At 43.8% G+C, this 14,091-nt stretch overlaps 1 protein-coding gene and 1 pseudogene across 1 annotated transcript in view; both read right to left on the bottom strand.

Annotated features, from left to right (window-relative positions):
• Positions 1 to 14,091, bottom strand: part of SNX18 (sorting nexin 18) — a 142,867-nt gene that overhangs the window by 66,196 nt on the left and 62,580 nt on the right. The window lies entirely within an intron of this gene.
• Positions 2,077 to 3,501, bottom strand: LOC133089687 (elongation factor 1-alpha 1-like; annotated as a pseudogene).

The raw sequence follows: 14,091 nt of genomic DNA, 5'->3' as shown, positions 1-14,091 counted from the left end.
TAACTCTCCAAGGTGGCTTAGAACTCCAGCTTAGATTCCATCTTCATCTAAAGACAAAAGAAAGAAAGATGTGGGAGGAGGCCAGTTCTGGGAAGTTATCTGGAAAAGCAAGGTCAACAGGAAACAGTTTGTTATACAGATTTAAGCAGATACCTTCTCCATCCATAAGGTTCTCTTGTGATTCAGTCACCCTTCTCTTCCCAATACAGAGAGGGAGATGCCCTTACAATGGAGAGTTCCTTTACAAATGCAAATGTTCCTTACAAAAGGGTAACTTCTACTTCTGTGCCTGCTGTTTCTCAAAATAATCAGCTCAAAATAATCCTTATGCCAAGGAAGCATATTCTGCTACCCTTATCAATATTTAGTCCCCTAACTCTTTTCCTGCAAGGTCACCTTAGGCTGACTGTGCCCCTCAACCAAAGATTACATCTTCTCTCAAGGCAGTTTGCTCTTACATGACTCTCTCCTCCCCTCAAAGCCACAGGCTTAGGATGGAAACAGCTCTGCTGGTAGCAGCCCTGGGACACTGTACTATCTCTTCTGCTTCTTCTATGACCACACTTCTGCACACAAACCCTTTCCAAATCATCCTAATTTGAGTGTGACATCTGCTTCTCAGACTGATAGAGCTCTCTATAAAACAGAGGTGGAAAAACTGAAGGACAAAACCTTCTTTTCCCCTCCACCCACAAAAGGATCACAGATAGTGTCCACAGTACACTGGGCTGGGCCCTAACACATAAAGTTCATGTCAGATGAGAAAATTTTTTAAATGTGCCATCTGTCATCAGAAATCACTTGCTTAAAATAATAATGTAGGCATTTTAATTGCTTTGGGGGGTCTTTTTCACCTTCGTTTTCTAATTATACTTATATCTTAGAATCTGTGGCCACAGTATTGAGGTCAGCTCATTAATTGGAACCCATCTTTGTCCATAATTTTTTTTTTTTTTTTTAGCTTCCAGCATCTTTTATTTTTCCTAGAATCTGGATACAATAACTCTAGCAGGGCAGTGCTCAATACTATTTAGGCTTCACATTTTAGGTTAATTACTTGAATATTGTAAATGTGAATGCACTTTCCCATAACTGGGAAACTAAAATTTGACGTAACTCATTTACTCACTACTTATGTAACCATACAAAATTTTATATGCAACGTGAGCTTTCATATTATAGAATCTGACCTTCTTACAAACTAGCTTACATAACAGTTACTTTGCTTATCTGTCCTAACCTGTGAAGTGTTGTACCAACGCTTTTCTATGATGTACTTAAACAGGTGAATTCTCCTTACATAAGGGTAAGAAACCTGAAGCTCCAACCCAAAAATATAAAATTCTTTTGTTTCAGCAGACTTAATACCAGAAACAGATTATGGGCAACTCTTACCTAAGTAGTAAGTACTATAGGAAGTTACAGTGTTGATCAAAAGAAAACACAGGCTTCTCATTAAACTTTTTTAATGGGTCTCAAATTCTGTGACAGATTTTTGGTCAAGTTGTTCCCATTAAAAAGTACTGATTTTAAAAACTAATAACTTAAAACTGCCACACACAAAACAAATGATCCACAACACATTCTCCTTTCCTTCTGAAGGTTTTACGATGCATTGTTATCATTAACCAGTCTTTTGCTATTAAACTTAAATGGCCAGGCTTCCCTGGTGGCGCAGTGGTTGAGAATCCGCCTGCCAATGCAGGGGACACGGGTTCGAGCCCTGGTCTGGGAAGATCCCACATGCCGCGGAGCGGCTGGGCCCGTGAGCCATAATTACCGAGCCTACGCGTCTGGAGCCTGTGCTCCGCAACAAGAGGCCGCGATAGTGAGAGGCCCGCGCACCGCGATGAAGAGTGGCCCCCGCACCGCGATGAAGAGTGGCCCTCGCTTGCCACAACTAGAGAAAGCCCTCGCACAGAAACGAAGACCCAACACAGCCATAAATAAATAAATAAATAAATAAATAATTTAAAGAAAAAAAAACAAACTTAAACGGCCAATTGAGACAAACAGTTCTGAGACCATTCTTCCACCACGGATTAAGACTGGGGTGGCAGGTATTGGGGATAATATTCATTTAGCCTTCTGAGCTTTCTGGGGAGACTTGGTGACCTTGCCAGCTCCAGCTGCCATCTTGTCCACTGCTTTGATGACACCCACAGCAACCGTCTGTCTCATGTCACGAACAGCAAAGCGACCCAGAGGAGGATAGTCAGAGAAGCTCTCAACACACATGGGTTTGCCAGGAACCATATCAACGATGGCAACATCACCAGATTTCAAGAATTTGGGGCCATCTTCCAGCTTTTTCCCAGAACGACGATCAATCTCCTTCAGCTCAGCGAACTTGGAGGCAATGTGAGCTGTGTGACAATCCAGCACAGGTGCATAGCCGGCACTGATTTGGCCTGGATGGTTCCAGATAATCACCTGAGCTGTGAAGCCAGTTGCTTCCATCGGTGGGTCATTTTTGCTGTCACCAGCCACATTGCCACGACGAACATCTTTGACAGACACGTTCTTGACATTGAAGCCCACATTGTCCCCAGGAAGGGCTTCACTCAAAGCTTCATGGTGCATTTCAACAGACTTCACTTCAGTTGTCACGTTGACTGGAGCAAAGGTGAGCACCATGCCAGGTTTGAGAACACCAGTCTCCACTCGACCCACAGGGACAGTGCCAATACCACCAATTTTGTAGACGTCCTGGAGGGCCAAACGCAAGGGCTTGTCAGGTGGGCGAGTTGGTGGCAGGATGCAATCCAGAGCTTCAAGCAGTGTGGTTCCACTGGCACTGCCATCTTTACGGGTGACTTTCCATCCCTTGAACCACGGCATGTTAGCACTTGGCTCCAGCATGTTGTCACCATTCCAGCCAGAAATTGGCACAAATGCTACTGTCTCAGGGTTGTAGCCAATTTTCTTAATGTAGGTGCTGACTTCCTTAACAGTTTCCTTGTATCTCTTCTAGCTGTAGGGTGGCTCGGTGGAATCCATTTTGTTAACTCCAACAATTAGTTGTTTCACACCCAGAGTGTGGCCAGAGTGTAGGCCAGAAGGGCATGCTCACGGGTCTGCCCATTCTTGGAAATACCTGCTTCAGATTCACCAACACCAGCAGCAACAATCAGGACAGCACAGTCAGCCTGGGATATGCCTGTAATCATGTTTTTGATGAAGTCTCTGTGTCCTGGGGCATCAATGATGGTCACATAGTACTTGCTGGTCTCGAATTTCCATAGGGAGATATCAATGGTGATACCACGCTCGCGTTCAGCTTTCAGTTTGTCCAAGACCCAGGCATACTTGAAGGAGCCTTTCCCCATCTCGGCAGCCTCCTTCTCGAACTTTTCAATGGTTCTCTTGTCGATCACACCACATTTGTAGATCAGATGGCCAGTAGTGGTGGACTTCCCCGAATCTACGTGTCCAATGACAACGATGTTGATGTGGGTCTTCTCCTTTCCCATTTTTGCTTAGGTTTAGCAGTGGTTTTCATGACACCTGTGTCCTGGCGGCAAGCCCATTGCGAAAAAGCTGTCCATAATTTTGACTGCTCAGGATTTCCATCTGTGACATGGTCAGCAATGTGTCATGCTTTTATTTTTGTTTTTTCAGAGTTTAATATCTGAAAAGTAAAAAAGGCTTCTCTACAGTGGTGAGGATTTAATCTCCTGGGGAAACACTACAAAGTTCAAAAATTTGGGATTCCTGGGGTTCCCTTTCCTTTTGCCAGTGACCTCAACTCCTTCTCTCATTTCACCAGCTCCACATTTAATCATTCTGTACTTCAACGGCAAATTGCCCATTTGTTTAATGTCTACTATCTACGAGGCATTGCACATTATTTTCCTTCTCAAAGCAACCAACCCTATGAGGCACATCTAATCATCCCATTTTTATGACCAAGGAGACAAGCTTAGGAAGGTGATCCCTTCAATATGACCCAACTTGTGAGTGGCAAAGGATGGGAAGGCACCAGGTCTAAGTGATCGCTGAGAGCGTGATCCACGCCACCTGGGATTCTGCTGCTGCCTGCTGCCCTTTGACCCGCTCACTCCTCCCACTGTGTACCTTCACCTGAATCTATAATACTTCACCTGGAATGCTGTTCCCACCGTGATCCTCCCCTCCCCCTGATTTAGACCTCACCTCCAGCATTTCCTCCATGGCTGACTTTACCCAACTGTGGGGCATGGCTATTGGCAGATTAATACACAGAGATACGAACAAATGCTTTCCAGAATTCACTCACAGATATAATCATCTTGTTTGTGGGGTATTTTTGTCTCCTAAGCTAGAACTTCTGTTTCTTGAGGCTGAAATGCTATTTTCTATTTCTTGGGCACCTCCACCTCACCCTCCCCACAATCTATTTTGGTCCTCTGCACACAGGACATCCTCAACAGACACCACTGACTGACCAGAGAATTAAAATACTGGAAATTTCGAAAAGTCTTGCTTGTGAAGGGGAAGTACACCATTCCTCCCCTGCTTTTTAAAGAAATATTTTCTGAAGAATACTGTATTTTCCCTTGTGATATTTTCCCTTGTGATTTCCCTGAGGAACTAAACAGGAGCTGTCAGAACTGCTGGTGGAGAGATTTATTTGCACTCAGTGCTCTGTTCTGTCTGTCTGTTGTGCTTTATGAATTTTAAAGGAAAGGAAAGGGAACCTTTAGGTCAGGAATTCACCTGTTGAAAGGCTTCATGCTAGAGCCTACAGGAAGGAGAGGCCTTGTGGCTTCATCAAGAGTCAGAACGCTGCTCGTGTGTTTTGCCTGACCACTGACTTTCTTAGAAGGGGGCTTTGGCAGGGTTGTTTACTCTCATTCTATGCCTCAATATTTAAATCTCGAAATGAAGAGAGCCCCTTCTTGTCTAAGGACATGCGGTGCAGGGCAAAGGGAGTCTGCTACTCAAAGATACAGCCAGCTTAATGTGATTGGAAGGGCCCTGGAGAGACTTCCCAGCCCCCAAATATCTCCCGTTGGCTTGCTCCAGGACAGATAAAGAAGCCTCACGTTTACCTCATCTTCATTTAGGCACTGAGGGCCTGGTTAAAATACAAATGTGTTATCTAGGAAAATGTGATACTGTTTTGCTTTTATTCTATGATGCACATTTCACCCACATTTTAATGTTTCTGAATCGAGATGCGTTTCCACAATCACTGTGACTCTGTAATGTAGTAGTGCTTCTTTATTCCCCCTGAATTAAGTTCATTGCTATTAAATATATAAGAACCTCTAGAAAACTTGAGACACCTGGGACCCACAGGAACAGGTGCCAATTCAGGAGGTCTGGAAAGTGATGAGGAATTTGCATTTGCAACAAGCGCCCCAGGTGATTCTGAGCAGGGAGCCCTGCTTCAAGAGTCCCCAGTCATTTCCTTAGTTCAAAGAATCTGATCTTTATGGATCTTTGTAGTCGGTTTGTAAGGTGTGTCCTATGGAGGCTGCTTGGGTCCTCAGTCGCTGGGTGTGCAATTCAGAACCAGGCACTGGGGAGAGAGCTGCCCTTTAAGCACGGCAATCATGGGTCCTGCATTTTCTCAGTTCCGCTATGCTCTGCCATTTTTCCCTGAAATGCTCATATTTTGACATCTAAACTCCATCTCCCAGATGCCTTTCGTTTTCAAACATTTCACAGATACTTCCATAAATTAGGTAAGTTTCTGCCCTTGAGAAACTCACACTCCAGTGAGTGGGTCTTGCAAACTGACCTGAGCAGGATTACTGGTGCTAAAATGGGAGCCATCCAGGAATTGTTAAATCAAGGGTCAGCTACTCTCCTCTACAACTGTTACCTGATTATGATCAAAGCAAGCCACCAGCAAAATTCTGCTGCACCTACAGACACTTATTAATAAGAAGTTTATACAACCTCGCATGCAAGGTTCTCTCGAAACAATTGCCAGTATTCCAGAGGCAGGATCCTGTCACCAGTATAGCCAGCATGGGGCAACTAGAATCCTCCAAAGTTCATGGCTGGACCCAAAACCAAGTAAAGTCTTACCTCAGGCATCATTCTAAGGGTATAGGTTATAATTCTAGCTGAATGTGTATATCCTATTCATGCAAGAGTGGAAGGTTTCTAAACTATTTTAACTTATGCACTTATCTTGAATATCTTTATATTCATCAAGGAGATCCCATTTCTAACTTTCATCATGTTAATCAAATGCCACAAATTTCACCAATAAAAAAAAAATTCTGACACAAACTATGCTAATTGGCAAAGTACCCATATTGATGGAGATGTGAATAACAGAAGTTCTTTGCCTCTGGATTATACATTCTTGATTAGAGTCCAGAAACATTTGGTTAGAACCTAAACTAGGTGGCACACACATAAGACAGCACTGTATATTCAGAAGTATTTAATAACAGATCTCTTAAGACTGCATCAGACTCACACACACATTGTGGTACAAAGCAACAATGCCTCTGAGAGAAGTATGTAACAGAGCTCTGAGGACACAAACAAGAGAGTGACTAATTCTGTCTGGCAGATGGGAAGTGAGGGGTTAAGGACAGAATATCCTCTCAGCAGAGATGGCTGAAGCTGAGTTTGTTTAAATGGGTAGGAATGTATCAATCAGGCAGATTCAGGGTACACCCAGCAAAGGGAAACAGCGCAGGCCTAGCACAGAGTCTTGAGAACTTACACACCTCACACTGGGCACCTGATGGGGAAGATGGGCTAGAACTGTAGCCAGGAACTAGACAACAAAGAACCTTCTAGATCCTGCTCCAGGGTTTGCTCTTTACCTAGTGGGCAGCCAGAAGTGAGACAGCAATCTCTTATCTACTCCAACTTTGTTTTGTTTTTTTGTTGTTTTTGTTGTTTTTTTAAATTTTTGGCTGCACCGCACGGCATGTGGGATCTTAGTTCCCCGACCAGGGATAGAACCCACACCCCCTGCATTGGAAGGTGGAGTCTTAACCACTGGACTGCAGGGGAAGTCCCCTTACCTACTCCACCTTTGGTTCAGAACATAGAATCAACCTGGTTGGTTGAGACCAGCATAGATCCAACATGGGTCAGGCTTCTTCCCAAGCCTTTCTAACTGAAGTCCCAGAGCCCTGAATATCTACTCCATCCATACTGTTTTTTTCCATAAAAATCCAAGTAGAAAGACCAGGGTCCCTAGAGTCATTTACTGGTTGGTTGAAAGGGTGACTTGAACAAGTTTCTTTATCTCTCTGACCCTCAGCGTCCTCATTTGTAAAATGGGGGTAATTATACCTACTTCTAAGGATTGTTATGAAGATCAAGACAGAGCCTGATAGAGGGGAGATGCTCAACTAATTTTATTTTTAGTGTCTATGTCTTTTAAATCTTTATCATTATTTTTCCTTGTTTATGAATTCTTAGAAGGAATAAGATCTATGTTATACAAGTAGTATTTTATCTCACTATAACTGGAGATTAACATTCACTGACCTTGTGCCATAAATCTTACTCTAAACCCTTTAAAACCTAGAAGTTTAGTCCTAAGGCTCCCGACCCTACTAAATTCCATAAACCTCTCTTATCTGTCTATTGGTCTTATCAGGGTGAGGCTCTCTTGTTGTTTCCAGAGAAAACAACAAGAACTATTTTCTATTTCTAGTCCCAGATGCAACAAGAATATCACAGATACCAGCTCTCAAGCTCTTTTTCCTTCCTGTTTTTGTGTCTATTCATATATATAACAGCTCTAAGCTTTGAGAATCATGATGGCCAGTGGGCTGGCAGGGCTGCCTTCCCCTATCTTAACAAAGTTTAACCTCAATGCCCTTGGCAATTTTTCCTGCAAGAGGAGCATCTCTTTTTCTAAGGACACCTCATTAGCCCTAACAGGACTTTCAAAAGAAGGCCAGAAATCTCCCCCACCCACAGTCTCATCATTGCTTACAGCCTCTCCCCTCAAAAAGACAAACTTGGATTACTGAAACAGGGCTATGTCCTTTTCTCTTACTGATCTGATTCTGAGCAAGCTTTTAAAGAGCCACTTTTCTGCTTTCCTTAAAGAGATTAACACTTTAATCCAGGGCAGCAAGCTGCAACCACCAGCATTTTGAATCAAATTTAAATTCTTGGGGCTTTTGCTGCTCCTCAATTTGCCATTGGTTCTCCTCAGCCCTCCCAATTCTGGTACAGCCCTGCATCACACAGTTACCCACCTGCCCTTGAAGGCATCTGGTCAACCCCCATCCCAAGCTCTAGTCATTATAACCGTTGCCACATTACAGGCACCTTACCCCATTAACTAGTTAGTTGTCAAGGCCAAGAATGTTCATCCCATAATGGAAGTTTTGTTGTGGGGTGAGATGATGAGGGGAAGAGCAAGATTCTCTGACTCTAGGCCTGGATTAGGAGCCCTCGGGTAGGGAAACCAGTGGCTGGGGCCCGAGTAACGCTGGTGTGTGGAATGTCACTGACTGAGCAAAATGATGACAGATTGCTTCCATCACCTTCCGCAGAGGCAGTGCTTGCCCTGGTGAAAACTGTAACAAAGACAGCCTTTGTCACAGCCAGTGTTCAGGGACAGGAGAAGCAAGAGAGACCATGGCACAGGGCTCCGGGAAAAACAGAAACGTGCTTCACCACTCCTTGCACCCTTGAAATTAAGAGGACATTGTTCTGTTTTCTGATATTTATGACAAACATAAACCCCAGGGCATTTGCCAATAAGGCCCAAGTTTAAAATCCCGGCTTCCAAGAGGAGAAATTAGAAAAGAATCCTCCCATCAATTGCTCTGCCACCAAGACAGTAACCTGGACTGTCCTTATTAGAAATGTCTCATTACTGACAATAATAGTAATAATCACAATATTAAGTAATGACTAAAGAATAAGTACAAGCAGACTGCTTGTTCATAGTGGCTCCTGGTGATAACTGACTCTGATAATCAAAGCTTAGAATCCACATTTCATGATGGGCTGCTCCAGAGATGCTGCTTCACCCCCAGCGTTGTATCAATCCACAGTCAAGTGTCTTGAGCTTGATTCTTTTGCAGCTTGGGGCAGACAGAACAGATTTGTGGCTCTTTCTGGCTTTTTTGAAAATTAATACCATCATAGAGGTTGTGTGATATCACCACACACCTATCAGAATGACTAAAATGAAAAATAGTGACTACGGACTTCCCTGGTGGCGGAGTGGTAAAGAATCCGCCTGCCAATGCAGGGGACATGGGTTTGAGCCCTGGTCTGGGAAGATCCCACATGCCGCAGAGCAACTAAGCCCGTGCGCCACAACTGCTGAGCCTGCACTCTAGAGCCCGCGAGCCACAACTACTGAGCCAGTGTGCCACGACTACTGAAGCCCGCGCGTCTAGAGCCTGTGCTCTGCAACAAGAGAAGCCACCGCAATGAGAAGCCCGTGCACCACACGAAGGGCAGCCCCCACTTGCCGCAACTAAAGAAAGCTCACGCGCAGCAACAAAGACCCAATGCAGCCAAAAATAAATAAATAAATTTATAAAAAAATAAAATAAACACCAAGGTGTCTAGTGGTTACGGCTCAGCACTCTCACTGCTGAGGGCCTGGGAACTAAGATCTCGCAAGCCTTGTGACAAGCCAAACACACACACACACACACACACACACAAAATTGACTTCTTGGATGATGATTGCTATATGACTCATACATACATACATCGTTGGTTCGCTGTGAAAAGCTCAGCTACATTTTTCTAAGCCCTTCAAATGAAATCTTTTTAAAAAATTGTCTAAACTGCAACTTTGAGTCTTTGCTCATACTTCTCCTCCCATCCAGAACACTTTCCTCAGCCTTTCTCCCCATGAATCTCTATCTATGGCTTAAGTCCCAAGTAAAACGCTACCTCCATAAATCCATCTCAAAATTTCTGAGTCAGAATGTATTTCCTCCTTCTCTATATTCTTAAACCTACCTCTATGTTCGTTGTTGTCCTCCCACTTCGGTGCACAAGTAACTCTCAGAAGGAATGTGTGCACGTGCCTCATAGTTTAGACACACGATGGTTGTTTCCATCTTCCATGTATGCTTTTCCTTCTGATTGCCCATTGTTTGCTTCTTATTCTTGATGTTCAAATCTTAGCTTAGATGGCACCTCCTCAGAAAGGCCATCTCTGGCCACCCAATCTAAAGTCAATATCCAGTCACCCTCTTGCCCTCTTTAAGTTATCAGTATGGCATTTTTTTGTTTCTTTGTTTGTTAGTTTATTTATTGTGGTAAAACATACATAATATAAAATTTACCATTTCAACCATTTAAAAATTTTTTTATTTATTTTATTTTTGGCTGCGTAGGGACTTCATTGCTGCACTCAGGCTTTCTCTAGTTGTGGCGAGCGGGGGCTACTCTTTGTTGCGGTGCACGGGCTTCTCATGGCAGTGGCTTCTCTTGCTGCAGAGCACAGGCTCTAGGCGTGAGGGCTTCAGTAGTTGTGGCACAAGGGCTCAGTAGTTGTGGCTCTTGGGCTCTAGAGCTCAGGCTCAGTAGTTGTGGCGCATGGGCTTAGTTGCTCCACAGCATGTGGGATCTTCCCAGACCAGGGCTCAAACCCGTGTTCCCTGCATTAGCAGGCAGATTCTTAACCACTGCGCCCCCAGGGAAGCCCTCAACTATTTTTAAGTATACAATTCAGTGGCATTAGGCACATTCATAGTGTTGCACAAGGATCACCACTATCCATTTCCAAGATTTTTTCATCTTCCCAAACAGAATCGCTGTACTTATTAAACAGTAACTCCCCATTACCCCTCTCCCGCGCCCCTGGTAACCTCTATTACGCACTCTGTCTCTACAAATTTGCCTACTCTAGGTCACCTCATATAAAGTGGGATCATACAATATTTGTTCTTTTGTGTTTGGCTTATTTCACTTAGCATAATGTTTTTAAGGTTCATCCATGTTGTAGCATGTGTCAGAACTTCATTTCTTTTTAAGACTGAATAATATTCCATTGTATGTATATACCACATTTATCCATTCATGCATCAAAAGACACTGTGTTGTTTCCACCTTTTGCCTATTGTGAATAATGCTGCTATGAAGATGGGTGCATATATATCTGTTTAAATCTCTGCTTTTAATTCTTTGGGGGTTTATACCTAGAAGTGAAATTGCTGGATCACATGGTAATTTTATGTTTAACTTTTTGAGAAACCACCATACTGTCAGCCTGGCATATTTAAAATGCATTTGTTTGTCTGCTCTACTGGAATGAAAGCTTCATGAGAGCAGGGACCACATCTGTCTTTTCCCTCCCTGCATCCCCAGCACCTAAAACAATTCTGGCACACAACGGACACTCAGAAGTTTTTGTTAAGTGAATGAATGAAGTAGGTCCTCAGCAATTGTTAGTGTTCTTTCTCCTTTATACTCTATTCCTCTTAAATCAATCGCAAACTACCTGAGGGCAGGGCTAGGTCTCATCATCTGTGTAACCTCAGCACTTAACACATTGAAGACACCCAATAAATACTTGTAGAGCTGAAGTATCAATAAATCCCCATTATTTGCTTACAGTTTGGTTTTCTCAGTTGAGTTCTCTAGATTCAGGCTGATGATTATGGATTAGGAAGAATGGAAGGCTTTTCCCTGGCTTTTTAGGGAGCAAAAGAAAAGGCCCACTGAGGCCCACATGCTAGTGCCTCCTAGGCATCTCTGCCTCACTTTTTCTCTCATCCTTTTCCCTTTGATTTCTGGATTCTAGCACTTGCCAGAGCCAGGGCTAAAGGAAGCAGGATCGACTGAAAAATCCATTAAATTACATCATCTGCCTCTGAGAATTGAGGCGTGCCGGCTGAGTCTTTGGTTCAGATAAAATACAAGTTCTGATATCCCAAGACTTCCTAAAATTTTAAGTAACGTTCTTTGGAATAAAAATTTTCATGACTTTCAAGTAGTTCTGAGCCTGGTAATTCTGATTATATATGCCATATACAGGTAAATAATATATTTTACCACTCTGTATTATATATAATAAATTACACACACATTGCATATTGCACTTTATGTATAATAATGGGTCACTAAATGGGGATGGCAAAACCCAAGTAAAAATGCCCCTGGTACCTGGAACCATTTCCATGGATTTTCTCCCCAAATCCTGTCAGCCTCCTTTACTATTAGGAACACTCTTTGTTTCAGCCAGCAGTTTTCGAAACAAAGGAGGATAAGAGAAACCTCCTAGAATCCCAACAGCAGTAGGCTCCAAAAGCCTGCCAGACTACAGCTATTTTCCCAGTGGCTCCACCAACCCTCCCAGCTCTCTCCTGCCCTCCTGTATCGGAGCCACTGGCCTTCACCCAGGTCCTGCCTCCACAGTCTGCTGCCTGCGCGATTCCCAGACAGGCAGCCTCAGGTCAACCTTCAATTATAGATCCTCAATCGCCCCTCCATTTCTGCATCTCCCCACATTAAACAATTTCTTAAGGCTTTATCACTGCCTGGGCTCTGCCTCAGGTGAAGGCCATTGTAGTGGGGCCGTGATTCTTGGGGGACTTTGCTCACTTGAGGAGCACTAAGTCGTGGGTGTGAAGAGGGTGAGTAAGATTACTGTCTATCCAAAGGAAATGCTGGATTCAGAAACTTGGCTAACAGTTAGAGAATAGGGAGTTTTATAAAACTCCAGCCATGCGTTAAAACCACACCCCAAATCTGTCTCCAAATCCCTAGTTTCCAATGTGCTCTTTTTCCTTTAAAAAAATTGTTTGAGGATAAAGAAGATGTGGCACATATATACAATGGAATATTACTCAGCCATAAAAAGAAACGAAATTGAGTTATTTGTAGTGATGTGGATGGACTTAGAGTCTGTCATACAGAGTGAAGTAAGTCAGAAAGAGAAAAACAAATACCGTATGCCAACACATATATATGGAATCTAAAAAGAAAAAAAAAAAGGTTTTGAAGAACCTAAGAGCAGGACAGCAATAAAGACACAGGCATAGAGAATGGACTTGAGGACACGGGGAGGGGGAAGGGTAAGCTGGGACAAAGTAAGAGAGTGATATGGACATATATACACTACCAAATGTCAAATAGATAGCTAGTGGGAAGCAGCCACATAGCACAGGCAGATCAGCTCGGTGCTTTGTGACCACCTAGAGGGGTGGGATGGGGAGGGTGGGAGGGAGACGCAAGAGGGAGGAGATATGGGGATATATGTATACATAGAGCTGATTCACTTTGTTATACAGCAGAAACTAACACACCATTGTAAAGCAATTATACTCCAATAAAGATGTTTTAAAAAAAAATAGTTTGCAGGGAATTCCCTGGTGGCCCAGTGGTTAGGGCTTGGGGGCTTTCACTGCCAGGGCCCAGGTTCGATCCCTGGTCGGGGAACTGAGATCCTGCAAGCCAGTGGTGCAGCGAAAAAAATAAAAAATAGTGTGCAATTTTTTCCCAATCATGTGTCATCTTTATTACCTCCTGCTGGAGCAGGCAGATGAGGGAAGAGGGAAGTGGACCACGTCTCAGCTGACAGATGAGTGGGAAGGAAGTGAGCAGAGTGAGAAGGTCAAGGTCAAGAGGAGCAGAAGGCGGAGGTGGAAACCAGGTGGGAGGATGGTCCCAGGTGAACTTCATATGCCATCTCTCCTCCCCTGTCAGTCCTAAATACCCCCTCCCCTTTCTGGTACTGCTGCCAGTTACTGGTTACTAAGTGTCCTGGAGCAAAGGCTATCTAATAGGAACAGGACAGAAGGGTGGTCAGACCTCTCCTGTCAGGCCAGGCTGCTCCCTGCCCCCAGGCCACATGTAGGTTCTGGTCAAATTATAAGGACAGAAATGCCTGCCAGGATGTCCCAAAGGAAGGGCTAAAACAAAGACTGTCCTCAGGCTCTCTCACTGGCTAGAGCCTAGCAAGTACTCAGGCCCAGAGGAGAGATACAAAGGGCCTCAGAGTGCCTGGGGTATCCTGGGTACCCGGTTCATATGTGTCAAATGAATGCATTGAGAGAGACATCCATATTGGGTTGGCCAAAAAGTTCGTTCCGGCTTTTCCATAGCATTGTAAGAGCGGAAAAACCCAAACGAAATTTTTGGCCAACCCAATACATACATACAGGTGTACATACATACATATACACACAGATAGAT

The sequence above is a fragment of the Eubalaena glacialis genome, chromosome 4 (assembly GCF_028564815.1).
Source record: "Eubalaena glacialis isolate mEubGla1 chromosome 4, mEubGla1.1.hap2.+ XY, whole genome shotgun sequence".
Taxonomy (NCBI): Eukaryota; Metazoa; Chordata; class Mammalia; order Artiodactyla; family Balaenidae; genus Eubalaena; species Eubalaena glacialis.
The sequence above is the reverse complement of the archived record's forward strand: the minus strand, read 5'-3'. Positions and strand labels throughout refer to the sequence as shown.